The sequence below is a fragment of the Corvus cornix genome, chromosome 2, assembly GCF_000738735.6.
Source record: "Corvus cornix cornix isolate S_Up_H32 chromosome 2, ASM73873v5, whole genome shotgun sequence".
Lineage (NCBI taxonomy): Eukaryota > Metazoa > Chordata > Aves > Passeriformes > Corvidae > Corvus > Corvus cornix.
This window is the reverse complement of record NC_046333.1, coordinates 28,967,224-28,988,157: the sequence shown is the minus strand read 5'-3', so window position 1 is coordinate 28,988,157 and position 20,934 is coordinate 28,967,224. Positions and strand designations below refer to the sequence as shown.

Genomic DNA, 20,934 nt, shown 5'->3' with positions numbered 1-20,934 from the left:
CAACAAAACCAGAGTTTCATCCTCTAGATTCAAGAAAAACAAAAGGACAGAAATAACTAAAAGAAGACAGACCTATTGAATTTGTTTTAGTCATGCAAACTTGGGAAGACAATCCTCATTGCTGCAGCACAGGCTGCAAAGAACATTTTTTCCTACTGCAAAAGTTATCAGCAAAACACAAGAGGAATGCAGCATGCAAGGAAACATCTGTGCATATGTGACATGCACAGAGAGTAATTTTTCCTGTTCTGGCAGGGACATTGCAACAAATCTGCTCTCATGGAAGTAGTACAACACTGAAGGATATGAATGCAACATGAAAAAGTATATGAATACAGACTGTACCTGGCAGACATGTAAGTATAAGCACCAGTGATTTTTAAGAAGCTTGCTTCCCTTCAGCATTTGCTGTAATGGAACAGCTGTGGTGATTAAAAGGTGCAACAACAAAATCCATACACAAAGTTAATAATTTTCATAAAATGATAAAACTAGAGAATTTGACACAATCTCAGGCTTGGAGCTTGAAGAATGGACTCATCTTGAATTTTTGCAATTTTTGCTTGTTTGTTTGTTTTTCCCAAATGAACCAGACGTTCTAAGTGAAATATGCACATATAAACAAGTAAAGGGAAGAATGTTCCTGCTTTGGCAAGCAGCCTCTTTCTGGCATTATCACAGCAAGTCCCTGGTACTAACCCTAAAGTTCCTATTCCTCATGAGCCTCCTGAAGGAGAGAACAGCAGATCATCCAAGTAATCTCTCATCTCATCTCATCTCTGTCACCAGCTGAGCTGGATTTCTCTTCGGGCAAACCTACTCTCTCCGCTCAGTGTGATGGGAGAGCTAATTAAACAGGACTATTTATTTACCTGATGCAGTGAAGTTTCTACACGTCCAGAGACAGAATTTCCTCAAATCTACAATACAGCTCGGTTCAAAGTTCATTCAGACCTCATTATTTTCTAACAGAACATGTAGAAGTGTGGAGTTCAGAGTGGAAGTTCATAGAAACTACAGTTATTCTATCACTTTAATAAATAGCCTTTTTGCTTTCTAATGTATCATTTTTAGCATACTCAACATAAATGATACATTTTAGTCAAGGCCGCAATTCATTCAGGTGATAAATATTATTTGATTTTCCCAGAAGTGTGATGAAATTCTTGGCTATTTGGCTGCAGGTTTCTAATTTTACCTTACATGTGTAATCAGAAAGAGATTATTTTTTTCAGCAGAAAAGAGGAGTTAAATATTATATGGACAATGTAACACTTTCTATGCTAAAAGAATAATATCTGTTTTAAAAAAAAAAATTAATTCATAGGTGAAAAGCTGACTAAAAATTTTGTTCTAACTCCAAATAATTATAAGAGATGCAAATTATAATTTGTGTTTAGCCAAAAAATATAAACACCAAAGTTTACCCAGCACTGGATTTACATTTCCTTTTGCTTAAACTTTGTTTTTTTAGAAGATATAAATAATTTATCTTCTAAAGATGCATGCAAAAATATGTTAATGGATTAGTTTTTAATGAGCTGTTGAGAACTAGTACACTTATATTTGAGATGTTTACTCTTAGGAATATGTTGAGTGAGATAGTAATCCCCAACATGTATTTTGTAGTTAAAAAGAAGTGAAGCAAGTCTGAGGTAATAGAAAAATTTCCATTTTATTTTTCTAAACCTCTTAGGAGTTTGTGCAAGCCCATGCTTGTTCACACCAGTTCTTTTCAGACAGGACATATGAGAGTATATGCTGTATTGTGCCTGTAAGTGAAATCTAATCAAATGAATCAGTCTACTGTGAGAGCAGGAGTATTTTTCAGAAGCATTGAAAACCAAATTCAAAGGTAATTACAAAGAGTTTCTAAAGGGAAACCATGTTGTGAGATACAAAAAGGCACTTGAATTAAAAAAAAAAATTAATTTGCCTAAGATATTGTACATACTGGAAAATTTAGAAGCAATATGACTCAGGATCCACCTCTCCATGATAACACCGTTCTCTCGCAGTTGGCTGCACCGTACAGTGCTCTGTGCAAAGGACCTGCTGCTCCCTAAGAAAAAGCTGCCTCTTACTTTTGTGATGATGATTTGACACTAAAAAATTATGCGCTATTAATAACATGAATAACATAAACAGATGCCACTATTTATGGGTACATGATATATCTATTACCGGTTAATAACATTAAATGCACACCACAATTTATAGAAACATGATATATCTATTACAGGTATTTGCAAACCAGTAGAGGTTAACCTATATAGCTGTTCTTCAGCTACCTGTAGCATCTAAGAGAATCTCAGTCCCATCTCCACCCATCACTGCATTCCACATAATAAATGTATAATCCAGTGTAGTAAAGCTTGGTGAAAAAGTCCACTGTTTTATTTCTTACCTAGAAAAAGAGAATTATTTATAGCGCTGAGTTATTAAAAAGAAATCCTGCTAAACTTTTAACTCATTGTTGAAAACTCAAGAAAATGAATATAAACTTGACAAACATCAATTTTAGTCTTTTCAATATCCTTGTTAGAAATAAAAAGGAAATGAAAAAGAGCAAAGAAGCAAAAACATACTGAAGATTCCAGACAGAGAAGAACTACTTTTGCTGGGCAGAAAATATAAGTAGTAATGGTAAGAAAACCCTAAACACATGGAGTAGATAAAAATATGGATTTTAATGACCCATATGCCCACAGAGGCCAAAAGATACAGTATGTGACAAAAGATCAATGGATGTTCATATTTTAAGACCTTGCTAACTGGACTGGGTAGAAGAGATAAAAGAATTTATGCAAGGGATGGAAAATGTGGCCCAAAAGATAGGCAGCCCAGCCTGGCAAGAAAATAGAGGCTAGTGAAAAGGTCTTTAAGCAGCACATAGCACTATATTGCTTGCTGAGCTGCAAATAGTATTTCTGGGGAAATGTGCTTAAATAATTTTAGTAGGCTTTTTTGGGGTTGGAGTTTTTTTTGTTGTTTTGATTTTTTTTTCCCACAAGTACAAATCATCAGTGAATAAAAACTAAGACACTAATGCACTTTGAGCAAGTAGGCAAACTTAACAGAATTTAACTCTAACTCTGCCTTGTAAAAAATCTAAACAATTATGCTGCGAGATGAGTTTGCCAAGAAGAGAAAGGATACTAAGAACCAGCATATTTTTTTTTTTATATTGCAGTTGTGAGTTCAGTTCTTCAGGAATACACATTTTTAAATTCAGGACTAGATGGGACCCCCTCTAGCTGCTATAATTTGGACCTACCAGAGCATTACTGTTCTACTTTTTCTATTCTTCTGAGTTATAATCTGATGTGATCCATAGCCAGTTTATATCCCCTTACTACTATCCCACTAATTATCCTTACCCTTAAAATGTTCTTATACCTCCCCAATGGCTACACTACTGAAGTGCTTTCAGAAAATATTAATATACTTTTCCAAATTTATTTATGCTTGTAAAGCCATCCATGTTGTTACATTAGCATGTGTCTTTATATTTTTAGATCTTTTCTCTCAGTTCCCATAACACTGTTTTGGTTGGTTTTACTCGCCTTTATATATACAAAAGGAAGAAGATGAAAAGAAAAATAATATGAATGGAAAAAAAAAATGGAGAACTGAATGTTAGAATAAGGTATGGTACACAAATGGATTAAAAAATAATCTAAGGAATTAGAAACAAATAATGTTGTAGAGAGATTTTTTTGGGGGAAAGTAAGCAATCAAGAGCCATCAAAATTACATCATTAAGGATAAAATGGTAAAGAGGTTTATTTTTTTACAGCTTGGAAATTGAAAATTTTGCAAAATTTACCCACTCTTGGTGATGTATTAAAATCATTGCACTATGTATTGGTCATAACAATGCTGAAAGTTGTGTCCCCAATCTGGGCACTCATTCTAAAGACAGACTACAAAATAATTCAAGAATATATTACTGCTACAGAGCACACACTGAACCAAGGATATTCCAGCTATTTTAGCACCTGAATCTGCAGGCAATATGACACAGAAAACTGTGATGAAGAGAAAGGTTCAGCAGGAGTGTAAGTTTAAGGAGTGTTGTCTACAACTTCATGCATGTTTTTAGAAGAACAGGTTTATTGTAATTGGATAAAACTAATTTTTCTTTTTTTTCTTTGGACAACTCTGTCTGAGAATTGAAAGCTGTTTTCCTCCTCACAGCTTCATAAAAAAATATAGACAACTTGCTGTTCTAAAATACATTTGAGTCAAACACAGAAGAACACCTAGCAGTTTTGGACCAGTGCATCCTTACTTTAGACACTGAAGGCACGGTTGCACTTCAGCCAAAGGTACTTTTGTCTGTCATACATTCATACATAAATGGCATGAACCTGCTAGAGTACTACTCATCAGTGTAACACCTCATGAAGCTCAGTGTGGAATACGAAAATTTTATCCCTTAACCTTGGTAAGGAATACAGTCAGGCCATTTGCCTATACTTAATCCAGCATTCCTATATCATTCCAGTATTCCCATAATACACTGATAGAAACACACAAGTAATAATGACTAACCTGAAGCTACTTTGGGTAAGGAAAGCTGCCACTATCAAGTAGCAAAGAACTGAAATGAAACATTTCACCTCAGCCTATATGTAAGAATACACAACTTCACCGCTATCTACAAAGAGATCCTCTGACTCTCCTTATTTCATCTTCCTCCACTGCTCTCCACAAATATTTTTTTCATGCTGTTCCCTGCTGCTGAAGAAAATAGGTTTCCTTTCAGCTTTGCCTTCCAAAGGAAACTCCCTCCTGATATCTCAGGTCTGTAACATACAGCTCTTGCAGAATGCTGGAAATGGCTGGGTGTATTTTCTGGCCTCTGCAACCCACAGCTAGTTGCCTGAATGATCCATCTCTTCGTGTTTTCTGAGGTATAAGCTTCTTCTCACTTTGCCTTTTGAAGAATAAAGATCCAGCAATGGAAAAGGTAGGTTTCTCTGGAAACTTAGAGGCAGAGACATGTAGTATTTATTCCTCCCAGCTCTCACAACAGACAGCAATTCATGGCACTAGTGCTTTTATCACACCTTAACGAATCTTAGGCTTTACTGAAGGAGACAATTCCTGCAGAAAAGTGATTACAAGAGGATCTCAGCTACTACTAAAACAAAATGCACTGAAAAAAATCATCATACACATTTGAGTTCTCAGAAACTGAAAGCATATGAAAAGTCCTAAAACTAGTTTAAACCTAAAAGGCCATTTCACAGTGTAAAAGGACTAGGCTCATGATTTTTTAAAACTTGTCTTTTTGTGCTACTCTTGTTAATATTGTTTCATAGGATGCTCAATTACAGGCACAGAGTTTTATCATTGGAGAATGCACTCTTAATGTCTTTACATTCATGAATTTTGCACAGAAACATTCTGTGACTTTTCCTTCCTGTCAGCTTTATAAAATTTCTGAGAATCTAGAGAATTTCTCTACCACACAGGCAGCTGGAATATTGAGCCTGAAGGGTTACCAGCTTGTGGATAAACTCATCTGGTACCTTCACAACCTAGCTAGGAGAGAGCTGAAGTTTTAAACACAATTTATTAGACTTTCGTTTGGCTCCTTTCATATTCCCCCACCTTCTACATATGCTTTGCTTGAGTAATGATTTGGGTTTTCCTGATTTGTTGCCAAACTGACTCAGAAGAATGACACCATGTCAGGCTTCAGATAATGGATGAAGTAGAAATGCAGAAAAAGATGCTAAAAAGTAAATATTTTGTTAAAGTCCACTAAAATCTCAAAGGTTTTTCAAATATTCACATTCATAGGATAGGATTTCAATTGATGTATTTCCCATCTGTCTGCATATTTGTACATTGTAAGAGTCTGCATGTCAAAATAAGAAGAATGTGATTATGCTAGTGTTTTTTGATATATTAATTACAATATAATCCAATATAATAATGATCAGTTTGTGAAAAAGAAATTAATTACTCTCTTAGGATTATTTTTCAAAGTGCAATATGTTTCTCATAATGATAAATAATCATGATGAACCTCTGTGTTTAATTTATTTATTGATACTAAATATTTGATTCTAAGGGACAAAAGTTAGTAAAATCCTAAAAATATTCTGTCTGCATGAGGAGATATGTATATTAAACCCATCAGATTTGGCTACATTATGCATATGGTACATGGCTTTTTCCATCATAGTTACTATTCTGAAAATAATTTTAAAGACTGATTATGGTGGCATGGGACAAGAAATGCAACTCAGCATATTTTCAATGAGAAAACAACTTCCTAATGTTTGCTTTTACAACATTAAAATTTGATTAAGGTCATTCCTAATTTAAAAAAAAATATATATCAAAACCAACAAACTCAGCACATCTTTTTAATGTCCTTCTACAGCCCAAAACATTTTACCAATGCTGAAATACGAAAGGATGAGCTAAGCACTTACCCAGAACCATGTCCCATTTCTAAGTAGGATGGTGTATCATGCATTATTCCCACACTAATTTTGTTACTACAACAGAATTTGAAATTATCCTTTCACTGAGCCATAAAGAGTAAAACAGCCAGATCTCTGAGCTGTAATGTTTTTTCCTTGCCTCAAACAAGAGGAGAAAGGAGAAGAGGTAAAGTCTGAACACATTCTTATAAACCTTCTGCAGGGCTACAACTCTTTTGCACCTTGTGTTTCAGGTGCTTGAATGACAAAGAAAGGTATCAAGGGATCCTGCTTGCTTTGGCATTGATTTTAAAGTAAACGGGATGCACAAGGTAAGGACTGTGTCCATGTACATGCTGGGGTGCCCTCATGGAGATAGAACTCTTGGAGGGCTTAAACAGACTGGGAATAAGTGAAAACTGAAGAGATCTTTCTTTCAACATAAGAGCACTTATATCTATAGAAGCCAAGAGATTTATTCCAGTAAATTTTTATCTTGTATAATGTTCTCAACAGCCTTTGCAGGTTTGACAGTTTAGTGCCCATGACATCTCTTCCTGCAAGTCCTAAAATACCGCTCCACCTGTCTTTCGGAGTGGGACAGGTGAGAGTCCTGACACATGAGAATGAGTGACAGGTGGCATTTTCTTGTAACCTGCCAGAGTCTCTCAAGAGTACAGGTGGTGGAACTCTGTTAGATTTAATCTACTAGTCATCTACCCTGGGCAGTGACAACCTTTTAAAATGTCCTATTTGAAGAATTCCTGGCGCACACACACACAAATATTATTTTAATGAATCTGTAACACACAAAATAAAAATACACAATATTGTGAACTCCTGTTTAATCTGAAATGAGTAACGGCTTCTACTTTTGCTGCTTGGCCACAGGAATATTCATAAGACTCAACCAGTCAGAGCATGTACATCTTTTTCTACTGGATATCACTTATTTACATGCCGAAAAAATATTTATGCTATATTCCTTCTTGAGGTAGCAGTACTTCCAGTTCCAAATTAACTTCTATAATAAAAATGATCAGATTGTAAAGAGAATGGAACTGCAGATCTTAGTCAAATTTTATATCCCCAAACAGCTCTTTGCAATGCAAAAACTTCAAATACTGTGAGATAAAGTTTTTAAGTTGACAGGCTAAATCTCAAAGGATTAAATGATAACAAGTAAGGTTCTGGAGAAGGGCTTTCTGATCCCTGTTGTCACTCCCCCTCACCTGCCTTTTACATTAAATGAATATGGAATAAACTGAAAATAGAAATTCCAGAGGCAGCCAGTGAGTCCTGACAGTGCTGACAAGCACCAGACAGGCATCATTGACATGGTGTGAGCTGCTGTGAATACTCAGAGGAAAGGACCTTGCACATTCTTGGACCTTTTGCTGCTGTGCTTAGATAATCTGAAGAGTAACTTTCAAATAGCTGGGTTTTAAAAAAAGGTGTATTGCAGAGCCTTTCTCAGAAGTAGTCAGATTAAAATTCTCATTGGATTTAATTTGGCCTGAGATTTAGATTGATTTTGACTTCAGGACTGGAAGTATCATCATCACAGTCTTTCTGGGCTCTTAACTACAATGTCCAAATTTCTCCAGTTTCCAGTGTGAACTGAGGATACATGGCAGCTATCAAAGATCTCAACAACTCAAAATAACATAATACCAGTTTTCCTATGAGACTGTACTGGTTTTGAGTGGAGACAAGATGCTATTTTGGGCTTCTGTATGCTAAATGTATGAACCATTACACACAATGGTCAAAAAATTGATCTACTGCAATGTTTCATACCCAATTGCTAGTTCAGGGTGTCAGTGTAATCAGAAGTTTAAGACAAAAAATTTTCATGTTTGCTTATGATTATGGGTATTTAAATTCCTGGTTAAACTTATGAATGACAAAACCAGATCTGACTTAACAAGTTTTGATCCAAACTGAGCTTCAGGTATTGAATGTGGTGCTTTCTATCTATTCAGCTGTGTTGTAGTGTGTTGCAGTGGGGATACTGCAACATACATATACCAAACCAGGAGTCCCGTGGAAAGGAAATATATATGGACAGACAGATTCTTGATGGTTTCAGAGATGTTTATTTCTCCAGCCGCATGGCCGGAGCTCTGCCCAGGAACTGTTCCAGTCACGGGACCAAGGGTCCTTCTGCCCGCGCAGGGAACACAAACCAACCAATGGGAACGAGGCTGAGCAGGGGCAGGGAAACCCCGTGTCTGTGCCCTCAGGGCCCCTCTCCCAGGGCTACACGGCAGGGGAGGGACCCCAACAGTAGTGATGTCAATTATACCCAGAAAATTAGGAATACTATTTAAGAATCCAATTTCTTTTAAATTATGAATAATACAAGGTATGTTCTTTAATTTTACACCTACTACAGTTTGCTCATCGCTTTTATGACAATGCATATCCATTTATTTGTAAATGAAAATGAATTCCACAAAAACTATTAATAGTATTAAGAAATAATTCTGCTTTGCAACACATGGGTGACATAACTGAACAGACAAATGTCTTTTCCATAGATAATTAAAATGAAAGGAAAAATTTCTCTTGTGCATGTAAAATATGCTACAAGAAAGAGCTATTAAAGGTGCTATTAATACAAAAGTAACATCAGTACTGAATGTTACTCTGTTTATCATTTAAAAGATATTTCCAAAACATTACTGAATTTTTTCAAGCTTTTTAAAATTGTCTTTCTTTAGAAGTTGATGAGGATATATCCTTATGACTGGTTTAAAAAAGTTTTGCAGAAGTTGAATTTACTTTAAGGAACAAATTACAGAGCTGCATGTTTAATATAACTGTTGTTTTAAAGGAAAAAACGGGGGAAAAAAAGAACAAATCCACTACTATTGAGCCTTTAGTTAGAACTGTGTAATTCCTTTTCCCACTTGTACCTTTATATTCAATGTTGATGCTGAAATTGTTCTGAGAACACAATCTAAGGACACCATATTGGACCTCAGACTATTTCCATAAAAACAACACATACTTTAAAAGGTAAAAGTAGCTAAGCTATTTGCTTCACTTTTTTTGTACACAGCAAATGCCTGTACATAAGGAAAGCTTATTTTCTCTGCATATTTGTCAACTGGAATTTAATGCCATATGTGAAGGAATTTCTAAGGAAGCTGTAGTAACTGAGGAATAAGTAGTACATCTGTGTTAAAAAACCAAAGCAGAATAAAAGCTTCCATAAAGGGGGAAAAAAACCAGTAAAATCATGAAGTAGTAAACTAACACATTTCTTTCTAACTTCTTGCAGAGCTACCAATATAAAATATAGAACAAATATAATATTGTTAATTTTTATTTATGCATCTAAAAATGCATGTTTGCCAAAAATATTTATCCAGTGTTGACTTAAATCCTCTCCCAGCCTCTATCTGCCTAAGTGTGTGGTTATATGATACATCTAACAACTCCTTCCTTGGTACAACCCTTTTCTGCTCACTTTGACAAATAATGATGTAATTCCAGTAGCATAAAGTTAAACATGAAAATCCTTGGAAAAAATCCTGCTTTGGAAAAAACAAACTTTTCCACAGACCTGCTGCATTCCCCTATTATATGACTATTCAATGGCTCACCACTTGCAAAGATCCTGGTTACATTGGGTCTGATTCATGATTGCGGGAATGGCAGAGAGATGCCTGATGAAGCCTTCAGAAAATGTAATGGACACTCAGTCTTTCTACGAAAGGAAAAAAACTTGTTGTGTCCAGCTGCAGCATCTACTGCAGTGTCTGCTTACGATGATGTAAGTGTATTTTTCTTGTTGGATGATCATATTTCAGATAGTTATTGCTTCTGTATGGGTTTTTTGGTCATTATTTAAAAGCATAAAACCTTGTTTTAATTATGAAATAGCCTTGTGGAAACTAATAACCTGTAACACAGATTCCTGACATGGGATGAAATAACACTCAAAATGCTAATCCAGCTGAATGGTACACAGAACAGGCTGGCCTGTAATGCTTCTAGTAACATAATTATTTGTTATTAGTAGTAAAATTAGTTAATAGTATTAACATAATGTTATTATAATCATTACTTGTAGTAAGAAACTGAACTCTAAAATTCCACACTTATGAACTTAAAAATAAAAGTTTCCCACAGAAAATGGCCTGCTGCAGGAAATATTATATTGAAAGAAAGATGAACCAAACATCACATTCATAGCAACATTTTCCTGCAAACAATCAGAAAAGAACACTTCATACTGTACTGCTCAAAGCTAGAAAGAAAAAGAAAAAGGTAGAAGAGGTAAGTGCATTCTTTTTGCTCCAAGTCCGTTCAATAGAAATGTAACTCAGGGTCATCCAGCCAAAGAAAAATGAAATATTTTAGTAATTTCTTGGGGGTGTTTTGTTTTGTTTGTTTGTTTTTACAGGGGGCTGCCAATAAAACATCATCTCTCCCTCTCTCTCTCTCTCTATATATATAGGTGTCACAGGCTCCTGGGAAGGTAAAGAAGGCAGAGCTGTGTTGTGCCCAGTTCTGTGCCTTTGGAGGATGCTTTAGAAGATGAAGATCATCCCTCTGGGACCAGATACTCTTGTATAGGATATGACAAATCTTTATCACACAGCAAATTTGATGAAACGTCACTTGTTGCCAACACTAGAGAAACCAGCCCAATCTCCCAAAGATTCCTCTGCACCATATTATTCTTTCCCAGATTCAGTATGGTCAAGAATATCAGCCCTGAGTTGCAAATTCCAGAACTGAGAGACATGGCATGATGTTAAGAATGTTATTTCTCCTGCTAGAAATCTCATGCTAGTGCTGTGGAAAAGTTGATTCCACTTGGCAGTTTGTTTTAATGTATGTGTTAATATGCAGAAAATGAGCTGTTAAAAAAGCTTACAAAAGGTTAATCAGTGAAACCCTTATACTTGAGGGCATGCAATATAATGTTCCACTATTTTGAATCTGCATAAAGAAAGGTTATTTTTGTATTTTAAAATAATGAATCCCTCAAATTGTTGTACATTCATACATTTCCTGGAAAAGCCATAGGGGAAGTCATGACTCTAAACATGTTTTTCTTTGGTAAGTAAGTATTCTGTGAAGGATATGTGTAGAACTTTCTGTTTTATTCCTTAGTGAAACAGTGTCTGTGTGGACACTGGTTAGTACTAAAATGAACTATGTATTTTATAGTGGCTGCCTCACAGTAAGAGAATTGAGATTTTTTTCTCCCTATCAAATATATAAACTTAATGAGTAAGCTTTTTAAAGACAATATCATCTTCCATTCAGCTTACAGAAACCAAAGTACTTTGGTTGCTCTGTTTCACCTCAGTGCTCATGTGATGCTGCTTCAGCAACATTTGGAAATGAAAACAAACAATGTACAAAAATGCCTAAAGGGACTCTCCATCTTTTACAAGAACAGAGAAAAGGCAGAGCTAGCAACATACAACTAGAAAATGTTTTTCTCTCCACGTGAATTTTTGCAGCAAAGAGTTACCACTTCCATCAAAAAAAAAATAGACAATACAGACTATGCCTAATGCCATTTCAAGAAAGTACACTGATAGAAATTGCTTTTAGTTCCATCAATGTCAGTAGAAAATGCCAAACTGCCAAAATACACATCACAGTTGTGCATGACTGTGCTAACCAAAAAAACCCTGTAAGGGCCAAGCTGACTTAAAAGAACTGCATTACTTGTGTAAAAAAATGGAATTAGTCCTTTGGGCTAGATGCCATTGTGTGTCACTGATACAAACTTGGAGGTCAGGAGAAGCACTATGAATTTACAATGGCATGACTGAAAACAGAATCTTTCCTCCAGCACTTAAGTTTTATGCAGCATAAAATATGTATGAATGCTTGACAACTTTGCCTTTCATTATATACAAAAGTGACTCTCTCTTCTCTCTAAAATAACACTGTCAAACCAAGAGGGACTGCCAGAAACCTGTCACAGATAATAATCTATATTCCACGTTCCTGAATAGCAATGAAAAAGAAGATATTGAGTGCCAGTTCCCAGCACATAAATTAAAGTTCTGTGCCTCTAATTAGGTCATGTTTCCCCCCCAAAAAAGAATTGTGTTTAATATTGCAATAAATTTTAATTATTTTCTTGTAAGTAATAGGCTAGAGATGTTGCGGGACACCTACTTGAGGATTAGTGATACAAATTGCAAAACTCAAATTACTTGCAAGGACATTTGCTCTAGAAACACTATTCCTGGTTTTACTCAAAGTACAAATGCTTCAAACGCTGACTTTAAAAGTAAAGAAAATTCTCCTTTCTTTCCCTTGCATTTGGAGAAGACGAGAAGGTGAAAAGAGCACTGACAATTTTAATTTACTAGTTGATAGCATCATACCACGGTGTTGTGCACGCTTCTAAAAGATTCTGTACCCTTTTTTTGAAACACTGTTACATAATACATGTTCAAGACCTTTGATTTCCCAATCTGTCCCTAAACATTTTTCTAAGTGTACAGAAACTGACTGTCCTATGTTCTAACTGGAGACTGCCTTTAATGTTTTTTCTTCCCGCCTCTACTTCTTTTTTTTAAACCGTAACAATTGCTTTTTTGTACCAGCAAGGTCTTATGCCCACCAAAGCTTTTTCTAAAACAACAAACTCTGAGTAAATGAGGTGATGGCAGACCATTTTTTCAAATCTGAGAACTTTCCCTTTGTTTCTACATCTGTAAGCCACCTCCTATTCTTCACCCTCTCTGCTGTAGTTTCTTGCTTCTGAAACAAGGCAGGATGTGTCCCTACCATCTTTGTAACCAGGCCCAAGGAATGATCCATTTCTGTCCCCAGTATACAGCATGTGGAGGTGTCTCTGGACCAGTACCCTCACCCTGGAGCTTCACCTTGTTGATCCAGATGTCCACACTGTGTAAGCCATATGCAACACTGACAGCTCCTGTCTGTCATATCATTAGAATTACACGACATATCTACAGCAGCCTTGTCCCAACAGCTTGGCTCTTCCCCTGACCCTGCATGTCCTTCTTTGGGTCGCAAATACTTTGGAATACTATGATTCTAAAAATGGGCATCTCTTCATAAAGTGGTGAATAATAATAAGGTTTCCTCATACCCTGTGATTTTTGCACGTTTTAAGCACTGACATCCAGAATATGTTGTATGTACAGAAGGAGGAGGGGAGGGAGGAGTGGAAGGAAGGAGCATAAGAGTCTGTAAGAGGACAAATTCTTCCAGAGATGTGTAGGAGAACAAGCCAGGCTGGCAGAGTAAGATCTGTTTTGTCCATACTGTCTATTGTAATGGACTCTGGAACAGTCTAACTACTGAACTATTCCTGGATTTCAGTGCTGATTGTGGAGAAACTATTGATCCTGTTGAAAGATGATATCCTAGAAGTGATACAGCTTGTGTCCAAATGACAATTATAGTATCAGGACCTTGAGATGAAACAAGGAGCACCCTGGGTCTCCTGAATCCATTCAAATGGTTTTACTTTTTTACCAAGTAATGATCGTTCAACTTCATTGCACATTGTGGCTGGTAAATTAGCCGGGTAAGCTCTCTGACTGGCGGATGGCTGTACGTACAATGGTACACATACATATGTACAGTGACTGTAACTTATACTATTGGTTAAAAACTGATTGCATTCTTTTCACCTTCTGCTAGTCCACTCACTCACTGCCATTTACTGAACATCTTAACTGCCAAACTAAATAGGCATAGCAGTATATCTTTAAGTTATTATAAATGATTAATCATATGCTGGGTGATCACGAGATGTGCTTAGTCAACTACCTCTCTCTCAAATAGAAGCAAAGTGAAAATCACACTTCAAATAGAATTCATACTTTTTCTCACTAGTTTGCAGTAAAAATTAAACCGGCTGCAAGATAAACTAAAGAGCTAACACAGCATGAAATCCAATCACATTTCTCCAGTAATGCTAACACCTACAGAAAAGTTTACAGGAACCACTATATCCTGTCATTAACAGCAATCCCTGTTTTTCCACAGTTATGAAGTTTAAATGGTGCTGGAAGATATTTGTGCCCTTGCTGAAAGACCTGGCTGACATTATTGTGTGGTTGCCATCATGTTGCCATCTACGACAAACCTTGGTCAGCATAGGTGTGGGAATCCTGGAAATGGGCTTTCTCCAAGAACCACCTGTATGGAGGAAGACACAGAGATGGCAAACTAACATATCGGAGAAAAAACTCCAATATTTTGGATATTTCTGATATTAGAAAACATTCCTTTCATTTCCCTTTATATTATATGAATACTTAGTGATGCCATGGGAATGTTGTTGTTGGGTTGTGCATAAACACAAAAAATATAAATATAGCTCCACTCTCTATCGTATCCTTTTGTTTATTTATTTATTATAATCTAAAAGGAAAGTAATAATGGAAAAAAAACTCCCACATATTCACTTCAATCAGTACACGTAAGTCCTGGAAGACTTTAAAATGTAAACTTAAGTATATTTTACAACGTCCATTCCAACATCACCACCTTTCTGATCCAAGAGGTAATTCTGGTTTTAAATAAGCATCCTTGGCTTGATAAACCAGTCTTTAGAGACAAGTCTCTTCATGCTCTTTTGCATTCAACAAAAATATGCAGAGAATCCACTGAAGTAAAAATCTATGTTCTTAAGGTAACTGCAAAATATTGGGCACCTCTGTAGCATTCAGAGCTAAGGGCCTTATCTTTCATTCATCAAAGTCAAAACCAAAATTTTCACAGACTTGACTAGAACCAGACTAGCAATAACTGATACGGATGTAGTAAGAAAAGGCAACATGGAAAGCAACAAAAATTGAGTCCACTTCCTGTCAATCTTACTGAATTAAAAAAGAATTAGAAGGGTATGTTTCCAACCAGTTCTGTCCAGATCTACTCACATAAATTACACTTCTTCTAGTATCAAGTTAGGATTATCATTTAGCCAATGACTATTTCAGGGGTTTTGTCCTGAAGGAAATTCACTGCAACAAAAGTGAGTGTTCAAATAGTAGTTGTAAATAGCCTTATCTCATCTTTCATGCTAAAATAGTGATCAGCAAAGATCCCTTCTAACTCTGTTCAACAGCTCAGAGGAAATGAGACTAAAACAAGTAAACCTAACTTCAGCCTCCTGTACGTATTTAGAAAGCCTAACAAGGACAACACCTCAGTTAATTGATCCTTGTGTTCCTCCATCCTTGCAAAGTGTCAGTGCAACCAATAAAGAGTTCCATTGTTCTCAGGGAAATATCTGGAAAAGGTACCATCTATGCTTTAGAATACATAGCTTGTGCTTTTTAGGCAACTCTCCAGCAAAAATCAGTGACTGATGAAGCAGAATTCACAAAACCCTGAACTAAACTCGTCAATTTTCTTAGACAAAGAAAGTCTGCAATCAAGAACTATATTTCTTGATCTGATTGATGCTAAACCAGACTATAGGGAGAATGTGTAGTAAAAATAATTACAACTACTACAAGTATTTCTGTGTCTCAGTTCTGTGAAATTCAAACCCACAAATGCCTATTCATGTAGCTGCACTCACTGCTTAAGGTCAATAGCCAAAAATAAACATACAGAGAGAAACAGATAAACCTGGCTATCTGTGAAGAATCTAAGTTTCTAATATTCAGACTTGTCTGATGCTAAGTCATCATTCTGTCTTTCATGGACAGAGTTTCTGTCTCTCATCTTGATCATGCTGACAAGTGCCTCAGGGGTATCTGCTGCCACTTACTAACAGTCACTGTATAACCTACTACCAGTAATATGAGAAAGACCTAGTGGGAAATGTTATCTTCCCACCAGAAGTGCACTTGTCCTCTGTGTGTGCACATTCCCTATTTAAGCCTTCATTTAACCACCAAAGCAAAAATACTTCTTGATTCCCACATAAAGTGCCCCAGGGAATTGTCACTGGAAGAGTACACTTTAGATCTGCCAGAGAGAGACATTTTATTACCTGAAGGATGCTATCTTAACCCAAGGTCTAAAATATAAATGAACTCCAATTCAGATGACTTGAGATCTAGCAGAAAGACAGAAGGGTGGAAAGCTTCCCAGGGATTCAACAGGGCAAAGGCTGATTTATTTAATACAGATAAATATGACAGAAAGATATTCCTATCCCAAGTTTTAATAAGTTTATGCTTGACAGGAGGAACTGAAGTCTTGAGCAGCAGCTAATACAAGATGTTAACTAATAGAGTTGGAAGAGGAAAAAAGCAGCTTCAAGCAGAAGAATTCAAGTTAAAGGCAGGAGATTTTGGACACTGAAAATTTCTTTGTTAAGGTATTATGGGCTATGTCCTTTTTCAATGACTTATCATCTGTACTGTAGGGTAAAATCTAAGGGATCTTCATAGACCCTCTAGTATTTAAGTAGAGCAGAGAATGCTTAGATATGAAAGGTCAAAGCTGCCTATGAAAAGATGAGTGAGAAAATAAACAGAGGATAAATCAAGAGATTATTTTAGAATTTGCCATCATGAAAACCCAGCCTTTTCTCAAGAGGCAGAGATGTTCTATTCTATATTGAAACAGGGATTTGAGCTTTGCTTTAAAAACACATTGTAAAGCCATTAGATGATTCCTCAGGAGTGTTGTTTTGAACGTTACTATTATTTCTTTGAGCAAAGCAATACTCTCTGTGTTTTTTAATGAGTTACCGATTTTTTCTCATGTTGAAAACTTCAGAAAAGTTTGGTTTCATTAGGAAGGAATTTGGGTTAAGTTGCCAGAGCAGGTAGATAAAACTCAGTGGAAGAAAAAGAGGTAGTTGGGACACAGGCTGTGGCTTAACCCTGCATTGAACTGCATTTGCATATGGCTTTGGGGAAGTTTCATAAAAAGTTTTTATAGCCAAGAGAGATTTGGGAGCATGACATTTTCCAGTTGCTGATTTTTCTGTGCTCAAGAAAGAAGACATTAGCTTGTTAAAGCTTATAAGTAAATACAACTTCCTCAACAACTTATTCTAATTGCCAGATTTTAAATATTGAGCAGGTTCTTAGTAGGTATTCAAACTAAATTAGTTTTAAACTGCAGCAGAATATCAGAATCCTTTAATATGCAAAACTATATTGGAAATCTGCTTTCAAAAAGATCTAAATGCAAGACCACATCTTTCTTTCATCTTGTCAGCCTAGCATCAATCCCTTGGGTAAATCCAACAATTTCTAGAAAGTTTGCATTAATCTCATCATGACAAAACCAGAATTTAGTCCAAAAGTATATGAAGAAGTAAAGATAAATCTCTTGACTGTTTTCTGAGATTCTCTCCTATTATTAATCCTTATGCTGGGACATACACAATTGTGAAGATATTAATCAAAGTTTACTTTGCAGAGAAAAAGTCAATAAGATGTTTAACTCTTGGTTTATACACAAACTTTAAGTATTTCACATATGTAATTCTGCACAGTCAGTAGCTTATTTCTTCTAATTAAATCTTTATTTCAGCTCTCAGTGGGCCTGATTTTCCTCTTACTAACAGCAAGTTTATTAATATAACTCTCATCAATCAAATGGTGGTAGCATCTTAATGAGACTAACGTAAGAAAAAGCAAAATCAAAGGCATTGACTTTTTACAACAGTTTTGCCAGTCTGTTCACAGCTAAGCAGTGCTTACTGGATGCTTAACAGAATGCTGGGCAGGGCAGGGATTTTTTTCCTGTTTAGAAACCTGTTTTGAAGGTACAATTGGCAAGATCACGAAAAAAAGAAAATATTTGCTCAGGAAGAATATCAGGCAGTAAGTCTAATTACAAGGGCTAATCATCTTTGTCCTTTTCATATGTAATAAAAACTGAAAGTTCATGTGCATATTAATGTAAAGTATTCTGTTACACTCAGCATTTTGCTATGCAGCAGAGTGTACACCTTACTAACACAGTAAAACATTTATTACTGGTTTTTTACCAGCTCTTTATTGCCTCTGCCATTTACCACTCAGAAGCCCAGGACATGTCATGGGCTAGTCATTTGGTCACCATTAAACAAGTTACAGCCAGGTCAATTAAAACCTGAAATTCTGGTTTGCAAGGTCAACACAAAAGTCAGTTGCTTTTTACTTGTAACACAAAAATCATACATACTATATATTACAGTATTTATAACCAACCCTGATTCTTTTCAGCCCATATAAAATAAATACGAAATGTTCATAATATGGACAGATTTAATTACCAGATATGTAGAGTTGAGGTTGTGGTTTGAAAGTGACTGAAGGAGCAAAAGGAGCAGCAAGGCAAACAGTATCTAATATAACTAAAGAAGAAAATAAAATGTATTTTCCCAAAACCAGAAGTGATCTATAGAAAATTTTCTAGAAACTGCTGATGCTAATATCAACTACTTGTGGTTTTTCAAAAGGCAACAACAGAATGAGAGAGGTATCTAAGGCACAACAGACAGTAGGAATGTCTCATACAAAACATAACTTTGAACTCCACACGAGTGAAGAAGCTTCAGGTACACAAGACCATTTTAATAATTATAACAATATTATTTTTCTTTTACATATTCCAAGAATAAAGTAGTGGGATGACTTATCCTGTGAAAAAGATGAAGAAGACTGATCAAGAGACTGAGAGAATTTAATGAAGAATTGAATATAGTGAAATCTCCAGCAGGTAGGAGATGCAGTTAAACAAACTAAGGAACAGTTAAGTACCCTTTTGAAGACCAAAGGATAACACGAAATAAGATGTAAGAACTCTAGATGGGATCTGCTAACACAGTGAAAAAAATATCCCTGACAAAAACTGAGCAGACAGCAGGGAAGGATCTCTGGGATACAAAGAAAACTGCTAAGAACAGACTGCCTGATGGTAGTTCTCCATTTCCTGATTTTAAATGCAAGTCCATGTCTGCTTCATGATTCCAATGAATCACCCACTATTATCCCAATGTTTTCCCACAGCATGCTATGTAACCTCTCACGATTACTATATTTACACAAAAGTTAAACATTTTGCATTCCTGCTTTTTATTTGATCACTTTAGAGAATTGCATCCCTTAATTCACTGCACTTCTATGTATTATTATTTCACTTTTACTTTTGCAAAGTGTCATCAAAGTATATAAAATTGCATCTGCCTTTCTCTCCTTGAACAAAATGCTCCCATGAATTAGGTATGAAAATCAACAAGAAAACCTTTTTCTCCTACTGTCTGATCTCTTCTAGCCATCAAGAAGCACTTCATAAAGCAGTAATTAAGTAAGGAGGTTAGCAGAGCCCAGTTACCAGTGAGAAGAGCAGGAATTCAACTGTATTCGAAAATTTGGGAGGCTAGACTCTCCTGTTTATCTGAAATCTGTGCCTGCTAAGTTGGAGCTCCCTGACTCAGTACATGCAACTTGAAGGTATTCAAGGGAAATTATGACAAATAAAACCAGACAAACCATAACTCGGTTCAGTACCTTAATGGCAGAGATGTGAAGGAACAAGACTCTGCCACCTGAACATCAGCTTAGAGCTCTCTTGTGTGAGTCCTACCAGTCACCGGCACTACACTGCTCGCCCCAGAATGAAGTACTGATGTCCCCATGTTAACTGGAAAACTGACATTAAAGCTGCTAATGTAAGCAAGTTTGTAAATTATGAGAAGCACATAGAATAAAGACTAAAAGACTTTAACTTGCTCCTGGAAAACCATGCTATTACAGGTGACAGGCAAAAATACAGCAAAGATATGAAACCCATACCAGATTTGCTAGTGGTTTTAGGTGGCTAGGCTGTGGTTTTTGTTAGTCTAATATTTTGTGATAACCAGGCTGCATTCCTCCCAGTAGAGTTTATTCATACTCTAGATGTGCAGTTATTACATAGAAGGCTGCACACGTGATTGTGTGAAATTCTCCTTTGTCAGCTGTTAAAAACAGCCAGTGAAAAAATTGTGCACCTTTTATCTATAGGACCACAGTGGTCAGAAATCTTTGTGCCAAAGGCAGACCATTTTGACTTCTAGAAAACAGGGCAGGTTTATATCATGACCTCTGTTAATTCCCTGCAGAAGAAGGGAAAAAGAAGTTTGCTGTGATATATACTGTACAACAGCAGCATTCCTTCTGCAGCCTTACCTGGCAGATGCCATATTTTGCTTTTCTATGTTCACACACACAGTTAATTTTACAGGCTCTGAAATGCCTGTTGCAACAAAATTAACAATGAAGGATTGAAATAAACCTAAGTTTTTGCAGGATAGCTATGCAGATCTAAAAAATCCATACAAATAATTATGGTCTGAATGAATTTGGTTTTTTAACGAGAGTTTCCTAATTATCGGGAAATGTTAGGGGCAGCCTAATTATTAGACTACTCCTAGAAAGGGAGTACATCCCCCTTTTGAAACCAAGTATTTTTGTAGAGAAAACTGCAAGACGGAAGGAAGGAAGAAAAAAGAAGAAATGCTGCCTCATGGATAAGGGGTGATTTCTTGACACAATAAGATCATTTATATATATTTTTTTAATCT

At 36.1% G+C, this 20,934-nt stretch overlaps 1 protein-coding gene across 1 annotated transcript in view; it reads right to left on the bottom strand.

The window, feature by feature from the left end:
- Window positions 1–20,934, bottom strand: part of CNTNAP2 (contactin associated protein 2) — a 1,031,909-nt gene that overhangs the window by 495,343 nt on the left and 515,632 nt on the right. The window lies entirely within an intron of this gene.